The sequence below is a fragment of the Tursiops truncatus genome, chromosome 9 (assembly GCF_011762595.2).
Source record: "Tursiops truncatus isolate mTurTru1 chromosome 9, mTurTru1.mat.Y, whole genome shotgun sequence".
Taxonomy (NCBI): Eukaryota; Metazoa; Chordata; class Mammalia; order Artiodactyla; family Delphinidae; genus Tursiops; species Tursiops truncatus.
Window position 1 is genome coordinate 45,719,080 of NC_047042.1, and position 14,567 is coordinate 45,733,646.

Consider the following 14,567-nt stretch of genomic DNA (forward strand, 5'->3'; position numbering starts at 1 on the left):
AGAAGAAATGGGCCCTCGTATGAAAGTGCTTATGTTCAAAGGGGGAGAGAGGCATTAAACATCTAAAAAAGAATTTCAGGTCAGGAAAAGGGCAATGAGGGAAATAAAAAGGTATTTACAGAATAAAAAAGTAATTTTTAGACAGTGTGGTCAGGGAGGTTCTCTCTTAGAAGGTGACATTCTAGCTCCTATTGGATTATAGGAAAGATCCAGCCATAAGAACATTCACGGGGGGAGCACCAATGAATTGGAAACCACCGATGCGAAGGGAAAAGTTGATGAAGCTGGGGTTGACTGAGCCTGACAGAGTTGTGGGAGAGGACCCAGAATTACTGATGCTGGATGTGGCGAGAGGGAGTCATTTTAAGGAAGAAAATTGACTAACTTAGAATTGACTAACTTAGAATTACTTCATCCTTCCACCTTGGCCCTTTACTGATATACCTTCCCTTCCCTGCAGAGGTATGCTAAGTAACATGTTCAGAGCTCCTTGAAGCACAACAAATACAGTGAAATCAAAAGCTGATTGTGTCCATCAACCAGTCATTCACAGAGCACCTTCAGACCTGGGAGTTCAGGTCTCTACCTCCTTTGTTCCTTTTAAAGAGCTTACATCTTTTCCATCTCTATGAGAAGAGGAGACAATTGACTGTTATGATATTTGCTTATCATTAAAATGTGAACTGTGCCTTCCTAAAGACAGTTAATGGTGTGTATGTGTGTGTGTGTGTGTGTGTGTGTGTGTGTGTGTGTGTGTAATGGCCTTGCATCGCTGAAGTCTGACTTGGGGTAGGCCCCAGTTTCCTTCCCTTGCCTCCTGCCATTCACTCATGTGTCGGTTGAGATCTGCCAGAGCCCCTCTCTAATGGTTCCCAGGGCTGTGCTTAGTTAGGGCCATGGAGCCAGGGCAGCCTTTTTCCACTGGGGCTCATTGCTAGTACTCCCTTCTCTTATAGCTCTGTGAAAGTATGACTTTAGTGTTTCTGGTTCTCATTCTTTGGAAACCATTGTGAAGGGCTTTCATCATAGTACTCAGTACTGGGCCACCCAACATGGCACTGCATTCTGTCCCTGAATCAAGTGTATGTGTGGTGGTGTATTTTTTCAAATAGGTCATTAACCAAAAGACTCTGTAGCTCCCATCATAGTGCTATCTTGGGCAGAATATCACCTTGGTCTGTGTTTATTTGTAAACAGCCTCAGGCCCTGAAGTAAAAGAAAGATTTGTACCCATTAGATGTGCAGGATAAGACCCACATATCTCCCTAATTTACCCTGGAAAGAGATCTTGGTATAATTTTCTGTACAGATGACAATCTCTGCTCTTGAACAAATTGCTTCTTAGACTGCCTTCCTACAAATCAATGTGTATCTCTGAAAAGAATCCATTGCTGTTTTCCTAATGAAAGGGGAGCAAAAAAAAAAGAAACAAAGAAAGAAAAAAAGGATGCCAAATCTTTATAAAAGGTAACTCCTTTACGATAAAATCTTTAGAAAAGCCCTAAAGGTGGGAAGAGGTGAATCAGCTGGTCTCTAATTCATACAAGGTGGGGCGGGCGAAGACATGCTAATGTTATTAGGATACTAGACAGAAATATAAACGATCTCATTAATACTCAAAGGGGTAAATATAAACATCAAATTCCAATTGTGAATAACCTAAAATTATAACTAAATTATACATAGCCAATATTTTCAGGAAGGGGATCTTTCCTGTCTCTATGATTAGAAACGAAACAATTTTTGATGAAAATAAAATTGATCATCTTATGACTACATTGTTAAGGATGCAGTAGATCTACAAATATTTACTTCTCCCAGTGCTTTTTTAAATGCTGAATTTGAGACTCACAGTATTAACTTTGACTCTACACATGTCTTTCCTATGAGGAGCTTCACACATTTGGGGGGTATTAGCCCATCGTGGAGTGAAGAATAGAGAGGGAATTCTGTGTAAATTTTCAGGTGAGATTCAGTGGGGTGTTTATAACTCACCTCAGCAATCACCTGGGTTAGGAACAGAATTGCACCTAGGAACGTCCAGTCCAGGGCATTAGTCACTGGTCAAAGAAGAGGTGAGCAGTAAATCAGTGCAGCAAGTTCCATGAGGAAGACGGACAGGAAAGGTGACCAGCCTGTGACCATGCTGCCCCACTCAGATCTGTATTGTCAATTATGGCTTCCTGCTGGGCACCTGAGGCTGAGGCAGTGGCATCTAATTGCACCCAGTATTAATGGAGTGTACATGCTCTGCTCATCACTGGGAGATTACCGGATTACCCAGGATTAAAAAAAGGGAAGGTTGTCGGATCAGCTGACACCAGGTCCAATTTAGGCTTTAAAACTGTAACAACTTCTCGGATTTTAAACAAGCCTATCAGCAACTTTTCTTTTTCAAGGCAAAAGCCACCTTTCAAGGGCTTCTCAGAATTGGAAGGCAATGAACTTACAAGTGTTCCTGAGTCCATAATGGGTAGGTATCCAAGTTTCAGTTTCCTCATCTAAAAATCAGGATAATAAAATCTATTACTTCTTAAGGCTGCTGAGAGATTAAATCAGACAAACTAAGTAAAACTCATAGTACTGCCTAGAATACAGTGAACCCTCAATAAAAATGAATAATTATCATACACCAGCAATCTTTGGCGCTTTTTACACATTATTTCCTTTTTCTGGAAATATAAGTGTTTTCTAAGAAATAGAACTTGGTCTCACTTAACTTGTTTCAGACCATGCTATAAACAGATAAATGTATTCATCTATCCATCCACCCATGCATGCAGCAAATATTTATTGAGTCTCACTTACTTTTATTTGTGCCAGGCAAAGAAGAGAGACAAGGTCCCTGCTCCCATAGAATGTAAACTCTTGTGGAAGAGAGAAGACTAAACAACAACCAAAGAATATACTGTGTAAAATATTAGGTAATAATAAATAGTAGGAGGAAAAAAGGTGAGAGGATGGAGAATGATCAGCAGAGATGGAAGTTGTCTTTGATACAGTGGTCAGTGAAAGCCTCTGTGGAGGTGACATCTAAGTTAAGGCAGGAATAAATGGAGAGAAATGAGGTATTTGATGATCTGGGAAACAGTATTCAAGACCAAGGGTACAGGAAGAGCAAAGGGGTAGGAAGGAGATTGGCGTTTTCAAGGAAAAACAAGAGAGCCTCAAGGTCTTACTTCACTTCTTCTGCTATAGCAGCCTCCTGTCTGGTGTCCCTGCTTCGGCTCCTCCTGCAGTCAATTCCCCAAGCAGCAACCAGAGTGCTTTTTAAAAGAAACTTAAATCGAATCACGTTATTCCCCAGATCACAACTCCACAATTTCCAGTTTTCTGAGTGGTTTCCCATCTCACTCAGAAAAAAATCCAAACTCCTCATGTGGCTTTCAAGGGCCATCCAAAGACCAGCTGGTTCTGCCAATCTTCTCTAGCACCATGCTCATCTAGTTTCCTCCTCTCCAGGAGGGAGGGAATGAGGTCAGCATGGTAAGATACCACTTAGGAGCCGTTGTAGTCAAGGTGAGGATTGAAGGACTGAGTGGCAGTGTTGGGCGGGTGGTGGGGGGTGAAGCATTTAGATCGGGGATATATTTGAGAGAAATGTTGATGAGATTTGCTGAAGGATTGGCTGTGGGCTCTGGCTTTATAGCTCCTTGGTTTCTACAAGTTGTCAAGTGTTTTTAACGGCTGCTCCTAGTTTGGGCTTCCTGTTTCCCTGGAGGGATTATTCTTCTGTAGCAAACTAAAAGGCTACACATGGAAAAGCTGATTTTTTAAATGATCAAACTTTCCCCCCATGAAATTTCATCTCTGCATGCCCTCAGAATTGTAGTGAAACCTCAGCAACATGGGTGGATGTTCTATGGGTGGATTATTCAGGGCCTTGAAGAAGGGGTGGAAAGGGAAAAGAGATGAAAATCAAATCATACCTATCAGCATTATTTATATGCTGATACAATTTTCATGGAAACATATATGGACAGTATTGGCTAAAAATGAGTTTTGAATTATCTGTAAGTCTCTATTATCTTTACTATGGAACTTATTTTACAAGGTTGAAAATATTAAATGTATGAGAATGTATTTTGTAAAAAAACAATATCCTAGGCCTGTCAATGGCCTCCAAGACCCTGCGTAATCTGGTTGCTATTGTCTCTTTCACTTTGTTCCATTCATATTATTCTCTCACCTGGTTCCAGTGAGCTGTACCCTGACCATTCTATTTAAATTGCACCCAGCTCCCCAGTCCCATCCTATTCCCTCGCTCCTGATGCCCCTTACCCAGTTCTATGAATTCTACAGTGTGTATTCTTACCTACTACATAATTTACTTTCGCATTTTGTTTGTTTATTGTTTGTCTCACTAGGATGAAGCTCCTAGAGGGCAAAGTTTTTTAACCTATTTTGCTCACTGAATAGATCAAGCACCTACAACAGTGCCTGGCACATACGAGCTTCTCAGTGAATGTTTGTTGATGGATGAATGAATGAATGAATGTTTATTTTTCTATTAACACGTTGGGGTAAGGAGCAGAATGAAAGAAATTGTAGGATGAGGACCTAAGCTATACATGCCTACCACAAATTCAGACATAACCTCCCATGAGTAGTATTCCTAACATCCAAAAATAAAAAGCCTAGTGAGGAGGAGAAATGACTGGACAGAGCTACTCAGCTGATCCTCAGCTTCCAAGCCTTAAAGCCCTAGGGGCTAAGTATCACCCTCAAGGCCTGCTCCAGTAGGAAGCAGTTACTAAATGAGGAAATAACTCATCCTGAGAAGGAATTTCTAAAATAAGGGCATCAAAGGAAGTTGGTACCCTCATTGCATCTGATCCCTCCCCCTTTGGACCAGGGCCAGAGTTCTCAGGAGATGGGGCTGGAAAAATAGTGGGGCTAATAAAAAGGTAAGTCACAAGGCAGCACTGTTTTGCGGCCTAGTAGCAGGGTGTGATGGCTGTGGGGGGAGCATATTTCCCTATACACCCACTTCAGTTTGGAAACTATTGGCATGCCATGGGAAAATGGCCTCGTAGGACAGGAGTGGAGAAGCTGCTCCAAGAATTTCATGCATGGTCTACTGGTAGCTGGGTCTTGACTGCAGCAGATTTGTGAAATTGCACGGTGATGTCCCCCTGGGACCACAGACCACAGTGTGGGGTCAGGAGGATTGCTAGGAGTGGAGGGATTTAGAAGAAAGCATTCTCCGGCCACCTAACTAGGGTGGGGGAAGGCCCAAGAATGGGTATATAATTTCTGTTGCTGGGGTCTTGCTACACCAAGACTGGTGTGCTTGAGGAAATTCCCATTTGGTCATGCTTATTGCTGGTGTCACTGTCAGAATGGGGCAATAGAGGGATTTTCAAGTCAAGGAAGGTCTTTCTAGGATCTACACCATGTAGCCCTGGTTTGGTATTAATATGCAGCAGTGGAGGAAATGAGCCCCTGCACTGAGAGGTATGACTAGTATTCCTGGTCACTCTGCCAGAAAAATCATCCAAAATCCCCATGGACTTGGGAATTTTGGGAAGGAGGCAAGGACAGGATCCAGGATCCTGTCAGTCCTGGTCAGTGTCATAGGCTCTGGGTTCAGGGTGGCATGGTGAAGACCTTCCTACTGGATTGTGGAAATTACATTTGCAAAATGAAGTTGGCAGCATCAAGGTGAAGAAGTAAGAACTAAGAAGCCCATTTCTCTGCCATAGACATACAAACTGACAGCACAAGAAACTGTTGAGTTTCCTTGGAGGCATCATGGTCCCAGAGTTGTAAAACTTCGTGAAGAATGATGTCAGGAAAGAAAGATGTGATATTGCAGAAGGATCTTGTTCAAAGTCACAGGAAGCAAATTCTTTACATTAGGAAGTATTGGCCATTTGATGGATATAAACTTTGTGAGGTTCCATAATTTCCTATTTTTTTTATTGTCCCGGGGCACCCCAAACTGTTTTGGAACAACACAAGGTATAAATAAGCACATGAGTAAAAATACACATTTCCTTTTTGTTTCCTCTCTTGGCAGCAGCAGGCATGCCTGACTTACTGCCAAGTGGCACCAGGGGACGGAGACATACACTGAGTGGGGTTTCCTTTTAGAGTCTGAAACCATAAGTTTGACCTGTGGGCAGTAGTTCCTAACTTTGGCAGATCTTCTGGATTACTGTGGGGACAGCTTTGAAAATTATAATCACTGTGATCCACCCCAGACTTGTCTGGAGGGTGGGGCACAGGCGTCTGTATTTTCACAAGCTCCCCAAGTGACTCTTGGGGAATTCCAAGGGTCCAGTGTCTAGAGGTTCCATGGAAGGGAAAGCCGGTTTAAGGGACCTCTCTGAGATGCTAAGAGATGTCTCTGTGGGATGTGGTGTGTGTGTGTGTGTGTGTGTGTGTGTGTGTGTGTGTTTAGAGAGATGGGAAAAAGAGGGATAAAAAGTAGATAGTTATGTCTTGAGATGAATAAAAGGAGGACAAAACTTCACAGTAGTTCCTGCAGAACAGTCACCATTTCAGAAACCCTTTGATTCTGGACCTTATTCGAGAAAGAAGGAAAGGAAAGCAGACTCACTGAATGCTTGCTATGCATTTGACCCTGTGCTAAGTGTATGAGTTCATTCATTTATTCATTCACAACCATGAAGTGCATCCCACATGCCAAGCACTGTGCTAGGTGTTGGGATTACAAAGACAAAAAAGACTACCCAGAGAAATATGTGCTATAATTGAGGGGAGCATGGGGTGCTTTGGGAGACTTTGGGAAGGGCTTTCAACCCATATACTGGATGGGGTAGGGGATGAGTCAGGGAAGGTTTCCAAGAAGAGGTGGCACTTAAACAAAATCGTAGATAATTCTACTTCTAATATTAACTACTGTAAATAGTCCAGTATGGTTGGAGCAGAGAGAGTTATGGGAGGGATAAGAAGGGATAGGGATAGGGATGATAGAGCCAGAGATGAGACTGGAGAGGTAGATGTACTGGAGCCAGGTGATGAGTTGCTTGACTTTATCCGGAGTGCAGTGGGTGATACTGAAGGAGTCAGAGTGGGCGACAACAGGATCACATTTGTGGTTGAGAAAGAACAATATGGTGGCAGCACAGAGAATGCATTAGGAAGGGGGTGAGACTCGAGATGGGAGCCTAATGGCCTGGGATGAAGCGATGGGAGTGAGAGTGGAGAGGAAGGGATTGACAGGACTGGAGAGAGAGGGACGAGTCAAGGATAGTGCCCAAGTTTCTTTTTTAGCAACTGATTGGCTCATGGTGCCACTTACCATTCACTATTTGCTTTAACATAGTTCTTCGGTTTGCCTTCATAATTATCTTATGTCATTTTTAACAGATCAAAAAGCTCTGAACAAACAGAAAAACGGAGGAAAGCTCAAGGTCTCCAGCTTGTAAGCTGGGAGCTGAGATCCAATTTCAGGTTGGCCTCGGTTCTGAGACCATGCTTCCAATGCCCCAGGCACATGAAAAACTTAATAAGGCTAAAAAAAGAATATGGCTTTGAGTAGGCTACATTCACCATAGAGACAACATGAGCTAAGATCTGAAAAGCAGAATCGCAGAACCTGAAATTTATTCTTTACTGCAGTTAGCATGGTGAGATATGACCTCCTTTTTGACAAGGTCGTCAATGTTCTCTCTCCAGTGCTATGCAGCCTCTTTATAGCTCACTGATGGCAAATAGGATTGAATCAAGATTTTAAAGAGGGAAAAAAATTGCTGTTAAAAATGTCCTTACAAAAAAAAAGTGACATGGCACATCTTATCTTAACCTTTGTCTCACAGATTTGCTTACACCACCTCTGAAAGTAATTTGTTTAAAAACAGTTATCTTGCTGGAGGAGTTTAATAAAAATTTAAAAGTTTTGGGTGGAAAATACATCTTTACCCAGAATCTTGTATGGTAGTAATGTGACAGACACAATGCTTTAAAGAGAGTACATTTTGGGGACTTCCCTGGTGGTGCAGTGGTTAAGAATCCACCTGCCAATGCAGGGCACATGGGTTCGAGCCCTGGTCCGGGAAGATCCCACATGCCACGGAGCAACTAAGCCCATGCGCCACAACTACTGAGCCTGTGCTCTAGAGCCCAAGAGCCACAACTACTGAACCCTGCGTGCCTAGAGCCCGGGCTCCGCAACAAGAGAAGCCACCGCAATGAGAAGCCTGTGTACCGCAACGAAGAGTAGCACCCGCCAGCTGCAACTAGAGAAAACCCGTGCGCAGCAACAAAGACCCCATGCAGACAAAAATAAATAAATAAATTAATTAATTAATTAAAAAAAAAAAGAGAGAGTACATTTTGTATTTAGGCTCTCTGAGCCAAAGGGTTATACAGAAGTCCTCTGATATCAGGCCACTGACAGAAATGCAACATTCAAACCCACCTGGGCAATATATGGGTCATCCCTGCAGCCATTAGGTACATATCAGTCTGAATTTGAACTTCTGCTGTTTCTTTGGCTGGGACTGAATTTAGCCTGCATGTCTAATATCTTTGAAATTATCTTTTCCTCTCAGTTTGGATGGAAGCAGCTTCCTCATTAGTGGAATAGGAAACTATTTATAGGAAAAGAAAATATATAGGAATATTTGTAATATTTCTAGAATACGCTTTTTCATGCTTTGAGTTGGCTGCATATTAAAGATAGGTTTGATTTAGATTTGCCTCCTATATCTTTCCCTCAATGCTTATTTTTATCCAACTTGTCTCCCTAAATATACTTTTCCTTTCTCACTCAAAAACAAATACACCCCAGTCAGGAGTTACATTTGTTGGTTTGAACAGTTTGTTGGTTTGTCACTCCCTTTCTTGGGCTTCTACCTGTTGGGGCTTGTGCCGGGGCTCCCAACACTTTAGTTTCCACATCTGTTGGATTGCCTTCGCTCACCTTGAGAGATCACTGTGAGGCAATATAGCTCATCAATGTCATCATAAACTGCTCTGCAAAAATATGTCTCAACATCTGTGATGCCAGATTCAAAAGAGCTCAATTGTGTGTGTCTGGTGAAAAAAAAACAAAAAAGAAAACAAAAAAAAACCAAGGTGGTCTTCTGATGCTGAACAGCAAGGTGAGGGGCTGGCAATCTTCATGTTTCTTATGGGCCTGGACTGCATTTTCTTCAGCTGTCCTTGCTAGCAGTGAAGTGCTCTAGCATTCTTTCCCATTAGTAGCAGTCTGCAGGCTTACAGGTCAATTATTTTTCTTTTTCTTTTACTTAGAAGGGCCTTCTTTCCCTAGTTTTTAAGAGCAGGGACTTTGAGACAGTAACCCCACCCTTCCACAGCAGGTCACGTAAATGTCTAGGTGCCACCCTCCCCCAATGGGCAGTCGGCCCATTTATGCAAGAAAACAATAAGGAGATGGTTCCTTGGCTTCTGCTTCTTTGGCAATAGAGGAGAAGGAGGTGGCTGAAGCTAGACACGTTGTACATGCCCAAGCCTTTTGCAAAGTCTCACCCTATTGAGCAACAAGAAGGCGACTGTCTCCATGTTAACACCACCAATGACAATGTTAAAACTGGATTGGCTAGGTTTTTTCGTTGAAATCCTGGCTTAAAGGGTGTGTCCATGTGCCTGCAAAACATAAATGGAAAGAACCAAAAGGGAAGAGAAGCAAAGTGAAATGACTCCTTTCTTGGCAAGGAAAAAAAGATGCCATTTTAGAATGAAGGCAGTTACCACTATAGCTGAACAAAGAGCTAGTTTAAAGAAAATAACCAATCACTTAAATAGAGAGGTCTTTACGTCTGTGAAACTCAGTCACCTACAAACTGAACCATCTAGGTAACTGTTAATTTATCATTCAGGCCAAATGTGTTTTCTCCCATCATTTTCAAATTCTTGTGCTGAGCTAGAACCGTGCCACACCTATTATTGCAGGTACTCTTCTGCCTCTTTGCCTTTGTGCCTGCTGTTCTCTCTGCCTGAAATGCCCTTCTGGTCTTTTTACACTTGGGGAATGCATATTCACTTTCTAAATTCTGTCAAAGATCTTCTCCACCTTTTCTATGCCCCAGACAGAACTGGTTGCTCCTGAGGGGCTCTGTTCAAATTTTACCACAGGACTATGGTTTTCTTGAATTTGAAGGTTGTTTCTTATTTATTTCTGTATTCTTGGTGCTCTGTACAATTCTACACACTACGCATAATTAACTTTGCTCTAACCATAGGGAAGAAGCCTGTTAGTTATCCAGACTTCAGTTAATGATGATATTTGTTAAGATGGGATCTGATTTCTGACACATGTTCTGGATTTTTGGTTTCATACAGTTTTTCCTATTTTCATACAATCTGAGGGTGAATGTGGAGGATCTATATTGCTTTAAGAAAACTTGTACTCCAAGTCAGTAAAATCTTCCTTTTGAGTAGAATCTAGGACTTTGGCATTTTGCCATGTAGGTGAAGGGAGAGAGGTTCAAACATGACTGAGAAAGCCAGTGTAGGTTGAAAAAAAAGGAGGAATGATATCAAAAGGCAAACTTCGTCTTCAGTACAAAATGATGTTTCTTAAAATTGGGTGTGTCAAACCAAAGCTACCTTCAGGCAGGTTTTACTTGCATAACCTGCATATATTCAGAATCTAGAGTTTTGACTGACCTTAGTTTCAAAGGCAGGATTTTTATGTGAATAAATTCTTTCATCCATTTAGTAGATCAATCATCAGTTTTCTTAAGACTCCAGGCACATTTATCTCTCTGCATTCTTTCACCTATAATAGAAGAAAGCCAGAGCTCTGAATTCATTTAGTTCCTCTCAGTGCTTTACATTTAAAAAAACATTTCCTTAAAATTAAATGAAATGAATCCACTTTTTAGGAAAATTTAACATGTAAATCAGCAGAACACACACAATTACCCATAATACTGATACCTGGAGATAACCACTGCTAACATATTTATTGGCTCATTCATTCAACAGACATTTCTTGGTATATAAACTTATTTCCAGAGGTATTTGTTGCATCTATATACCCATAATCACACTTTTTATTTACAGAAATGGGATCATAATATCCTTATTGTACTATTAGTATTTAATGTACTATTTGTACACTTCTCTCCCATGCGTTCTGTTTTATGGATTACCATGATTCATTTAACCAGTTTATTATTATTAGGTATTAAGGCTGTTTCTAAAGTCTTGGTATTACAAACAGGACCATAAGGAACATTCTGTAGATACTTCTTTGTCTTCTTGTCCAATTGTTTCCTTAGGAAAATTTTTAAATAAAAAATTCTGGGAAAAAAGGAATGCAATTTTTAAAGATTTTGATGTATTAGGCTAATTTTGCTCAGAAACATGGTTATCACTCCTTTTTTTATTGAATTATAATTGCCCTACAATATTATATTAGTTTCAGGTGTACGACACTGATTCAATATTTTTATACATTATGAAATGATCAACATGATAAGTCTAGTTACAATCTGTCACCATACAGAGTTACTACAATATTATTGACTGTATTCTCTATACTGTACATGACATCCCCGTGACTTACTTACCTTACAGCTAGAAGTTTGTACCTCTTAATCCACTTCACTGGTTTTGCCTAACTCCCCAACCACCTCTTCTATGGCAACCACCAGTTTGTTCTCTGTTATCTATGAATCTGTTTAGTTTCATTTGTTTTGTCTTTTAGATTCCACATGTAAGTTAAATCATATGGTATTTGTCTTTCTCTGACTTATTTCACTAAGCATAATACCCTCTAGGTCCACCCATGTTGTAGCAAATGGCAAGATTTAATTCATTTTTATGGTTGAGTAATATATATATTTATATTATTTATATAATATATATATTTATATATAATAATATATAGTATATATTATACTCTATAAATAGTATAGTATGTATAGTATATAGAATACTATATATATAGTATTTATATATATAGTAATATATATATATATATAAACATCTTCCTTATCCATTCATCTATCGATGGACACTTAGGCTGCTTCCATATCTTGGCTATTGTAAATAGTGCTTCAGTGAACATAGGAACATATATCGTTTTGAATTAGTATTTCCGTTTTCTTCAGATAAACACCCAGAAGTGGAATTGCTGGACCACATGGTAGTTCCAGTTTTTTAATTTTTGAGAAAGCTCTGTACTGTTTTCCATTGTGGCTATACCAATTTACATTCCCACCAATAGTATATAAGGGTTCCCTTTTCTCCATATCCTCACCAACACTTATTTTTTGTCTTTTTGATAATAGCTATTCTAACAGGTGTAAGGTGGTATCTCACCATGATTTTGATTTATATTTCCCTGATGATCAGTGATGTTGATCATCTTTTTATGTGTCCGTTGGTTATCTGTATGTCTTCTTTAAAAATGTCTATTCAGATCCTCTGCCCATTTTTAATTGGGTTGTTTGGGTTTTTTTTGATATTGAGTTGTATAAGTTCTTCATATTTTGGATATCCACTCCTTATTGGATATATAGTTTGCAAATATTTTCTCCCATTCAGTAGGTTGCTTTTTCATTTTGTTGCTGGTTTCCTTCACTGTGCAAAAGCTTTTTAGTGTGATGTAGCCCCACTTGTTTACTTTTGCTTTTGTTGCCCCCCCCGAAATTGTTAAGATCAATCAATGGATAGATCATCTGGACAGAAGCAAAAAGGAAACACTGGCCTTCAATGACACATTATACTAATGAGCTCAATAGATACATACAGAACATTTAATCAAACTACAACAGAATACACATTCTTTTCAAGTGCACATGGAACATTTTCCATGATAGATCACATGTTAGGCCACAGAACAAGTCTCAACAAATTTAAGAAGACTGAAATAATATCAAGTATCTTTTCTGATTACAATGGTATAGAACTAGAAATAAATTACAGGGACAAAATTGGAAAAAATACAAATATGTGGAGGCTAAACAACACGCAACTAAACAATCAATGCATAAATGAAGAAATGAAAAAGGAAATTTAAAAAATTCTTGTATTATGTGTTAGAGTCCCTGTTTTTCCCATACCTTTACCAATATGGAGTATTATCATATGTAAAACTTTTACTAATCTGATATGTTAAAAATAGTATATTGTTTTAGCTTTTATTAACTCCTTAGTTGTGTTGAACTTGTCTTTGTTGTACATTTGTGTTTCTTCCTTCGCAAACTGCCTGTATATTTTTTGCCTTCTCTTTAAAATTATAGTTATTGCCTTTTCTTATTGATTTGTGAAAACTCATTATATATTAAAGATATTAACCTCATTACATAGTAAGCTATTCCTGAAATATTAACCTGTTCTTTTGTTTATTGTTTTTTAGTCTTTTATTACTCATTAGAGAACTTTCATGAAAAATAAAGGGAATTCATAATCTTGCTCTTAATGTGGATTTGTTTTTTTTCTGAAGGCCTCTGCTCTGTTATTCTTCTCAAGATTTGTAAAACTGTGAGCCAGAAGAGTGATTGGTCAAACTGAATATCTAGATATGGAATCTAAAAAGCAATATACCTAAGCTTCTTTTCTAACTAAATGGTTTATTTTCATTTCTGTACCCTACTTTTTGCACCATGTGGCATCATGTGAAGATAATTTTATAAAATATAAATGTTTATATGCCAAGGGAATATTCTTATAGTTCCACAGTTTGTTGGATTAGATTGTAATCTTTGGGATTCAGGAATGAAAGATCAAAATTCCCAGGAATTGTCAGGAATTCCTGAAAGCATAACTTGTTTTTATCTTTAAAATACTTCCCACATTTTTTGTATTCTTTACTCACAATATTATGGATATCTAAAAAATTTATTTTACAGGCATAACTTGGAGATACAGTGGGTTCAGTTCCAGACCACCACAATGAAGGGAAGAGCACAATAAAGTGAGCCACATGAATTTTTTGGTTTCCCAGTACATATAAAAGTTATGTTTAGAGCTTCTCTGGTGGCACAGTGGTTGAGAGTCCGCCTGCCGATGCAGGGGACACGGGTTCGTAGCCCGGTCCGGGAAGATCCCACATGCCATGGAGTGGCTAGTCCCGTGAGCCATGGCCGCTGAGCCTGTGCTCCGCAATGGGAGAGGCCATAACAGTGAGAGGCCCGCATACCGAAAAAAAAAAAAGTTATGTTTACACTATACTGTAGTCTATTAAGTGTGCAAAACCTTATGTCTAAAAAACAATATACATACCTTAATTCAAAAATACTCTATTAATAAAAAATGCTAACCATCATCTAAATCTTCAGTGAGTCATAATATTTTTGCAATAGTAACATCAAAGATCACTTGTCACGGATCACCATAACAAATATAATAATAATGAAAAGTCTGAAATATTGTGAGATTAGCAAAATATGACACAGAGGCAGGAAGTGAGCAAATGCTGTTGGAAAAATGATGCTGGTAGACTTGCTCCATGCAGGGTTGCCAGAAACCTTCAATTTGTAAAACGTGCAGTATCTGAGAAGCTCAATAAAGCAAAGCACAATAAAACAAAGTATGCCCGTAATGAGTAAGAAATATCAAGTTTGGAAGTATTTACAAAGAACTTATTTTGCCTATAGCAAATATTCAAATGCTGTAAAATG

General features: G+C 39.4%; 2 long non-coding RNA genes across 2 annotated transcripts in view; one reads left to right on the forward strand and one right to left on the reverse strand.

The window, feature by feature from the left end:
- LOC117313589 (uncharacterized) overlaps nucleotides 1–693 on the forward strand; it is a 29,183-nt gene extending 28,490 nt beyond the window's left edge. Inside the window, exon 3 of the long non-coding RNA XR_012333963.1 lies at nucleotides 461–693. This is a non-coding gene — a long non-coding RNA (uncharacterized lncRNA). The remainder of the gene's footprint in view (nucleotides 1–460) is intronic.
- The window catches only part of LOC109548727 (uncharacterized), a 259,164-nt gene that overhangs the window by 36,863 nt on the left and 207,734 nt on the right, over nucleotides 1–14,567 (reverse strand). The window contains exons 5-7 of the long non-coding RNA XR_012333964.1: nucleotides 10,603–10,714; nucleotides 8,390–9,579; nucleotides 2,451–2,501 (exon numbers count right to left, since the gene is read on the reverse strand). This is a non-coding gene — a long non-coding RNA (uncharacterized lncRNA). The remainder of the gene's footprint in view (nucleotides 1–2,450; nucleotides 2,502–8,389; nucleotides 9,580–10,602; nucleotides 10,715–14,567) is intronic.